Source organism: Euprymna scolopes, chromosome 44 (assembly GCF_053919585.1).
Source record: "Euprymna scolopes isolate OS-2025 chromosome 44, ASM5391958v1, whole genome shotgun sequence".
Lineage (NCBI taxonomy): Eukaryota > Metazoa > Mollusca > Cephalopoda > Sepiida > Sepiolidae > Euprymna > Euprymna scolopes.
In genome coordinates, this window is record NC_136525.1 from 41,591,427 (window position 1) to 41,593,803 (window position 2,377).

General features: G+C 33.0%; 1 pseudogene; it reads right to left on the reverse strand.

Annotated features, from left to right (window-relative positions):
- Nucleotides 1-1,538: 1,538 nt before the first annotated feature.
- Nucleotides 1,539-1,654, reverse strand: LOC145268909 (U2 spliceosomal RNA; annotated as a pseudogene).
- Nucleotides 1,655-2,377: the final 723 nt, after the last annotated feature.

Sequence of the window (2,377 nt, forward strand, 5' to 3'; positions counted from 1 at the left end):
ATTTAAACCATCCTTATCACCCTCTCTTACTAACATAATTACTTTGATATATTTCCTGGGCTGATTATTTTATTATAAACACACAATCGATTAACTCACATTTTATCTTTGTTCATAATCCTGGATATGTTACTAATTTCGACAATAATTTTCATAACTTTAACCCACTATGTCGCTCCCCTTACTTAAATAATAACTTTGATATATTGTCTGGGCTGATTATTTTATTACAAACAAATCAATCAATTCTGGGTATTGTCATAGTATATATGTTTCACTTATCTTATCCAAATCCGGGTGACGCCGCATATTCTGCTAATATATATCGTTCACCTATCTCATTCGATCCCGGGCGACGCTGGATATTTTGCTACTATATGTTTTCCACCTATATCATTCAATACTGTGCGACGCTTTCTGATAGTATATATTTGCACATCTCATTCAATCCCGAGACTGACTTCATGTCCGTCACCCCACTATTGAAAATATACATTAAATAAAGTAATGTTTTAATCGTAAACTATTTCAGCAATTTCCGGGACTGACTTTATATCCCCAACCCACTGCTAAAAATATGCACGAAATAATGTAATGTCTAAATAGTAAACTGTTTCAGCCATTTCTGGAACTGACTTATAATCCCCACCCCACTGTTAAAAATATATATGAAATAAAGTAATGTATAAATCGTAAACTTTTTCAACCATTTTCGGGACCGACTTCTTATTTCCCATCCTACTGTTAAAAATATACATTAAATAAAGTAATGTCCGAAACGTAAATGGTTGCAGCCATTTCTGGAACTGACTTCATATTTCCCACTCCAATGTTTAAAATATACATTAAATAAAGTAATGTGTAATGTGTAAACGGTTTCACCCATTTTCGGGACTGATTTAATATCTCCCACCCCACAGTTAAAAATATACATGAAATAAAGTAATGTTTAAATCGTAAACGGTTTGAGTAATTTCCGGGACTGACTTCATATCCCGTAACCCACTGCTTAAAATATACTTGAAATAAAGTAATCTTTAAATCATAAACTGTTTCAGCAGCTTTTAGAAAGTAATACATAAAAACACGGTTAGAGATTAGGCAACCATTGTTTCAAAATGAATTTCTGAGTGTAGTATCAGTTTCAGCATTCCAGTGACTTAAATCGACCCTTTTTTTTGGTCTTGGTTAATGAAGGAGAAATCCTTCATTATTAATACAATTTTTACTTTTGTTATTGACCAGAGTGCCCCTTTTGGGGAGCTGGTTTCCCCCTAAATTTTTAACCGACCTACTGTCCAATTCCGCCCTTGTGGGGAGGTAAGTAAACAAAAAAATAATCAGAACGGACATTTTCCAGGGCATTTTATAATTTAATCAGAAGTGACATTTCCAGGGAATTTTGTAATTAAATCAGAAATAACTTTTTCCCGTTACTTTTTTAATATTAAAACTTTGTTACATTAAACATAGTATCTATTCACAATGCCTCCCCACGGGACAGATTTAGACACCAGGGTCGTTTTTTAACGCGGAGAAAAAATTGTCTTAGTCGTAAAGGATTTCTCTTCCACTGAGAGAGAAGAAATTGGAACGTAGCACCTGGAGAACAGATACTACACTTTGATCTTAGCCAAAAGGCCAAGAAAGACAAATCATTTTTATTAGCTTTGCCTTATAAGCGACACCAAATTTTTCAATTTTTTAAGGTTTATTTGGAATATTCCACTTTCCTTTTTCAGGGATGCACGGAGCGATAAGCGTCGTCGTCGTAGTAGTAGTAGTAATAATAATGATAATGATCATGATGATGATGATGATGATTTGCCAGGTGGAAAATAATAATGATAATGTCGTTTATCAAATTCCGTCTGTGTTTGTTTACAATATCACGTCAGCTGATATTTGGAAAATAATAATGATAATGTCGTTTATCAAATTCCGTCTGTGTTTGTTTACAATATCACGTCAGCTGATATTTGGGCTTGACGATGAATGCCCTGGAAAAGTCACTTCTGATTAATGTTTAGTTTTAAAATATACAAACAAAGAAATGATTTGCGTCGATTTTAAGTGGTACCTTTTCTTTTATCATAAATTAAATTCATTAAAAGAAAAGATTAAAATAAAATGGTGAGGTACACCCAGGCTTGAACAGGGGATCATTCGATCTGTAGTCGAATGCTCTACCACTAAGCTATATCTGCAGATTTATAATAAATCTTTTTTTTTTTAAAGAAGAAATGATTTACTGAAATTTTATTATCTCCCTTGGTCAGTGCCATGTAAAATATTCCCCTGTAAAAAGTATTCATTTTTATCTATCAGAGAGATAGACCATTTTTAAGATCGGATTGTTCTTTTCAATTTTCGATAC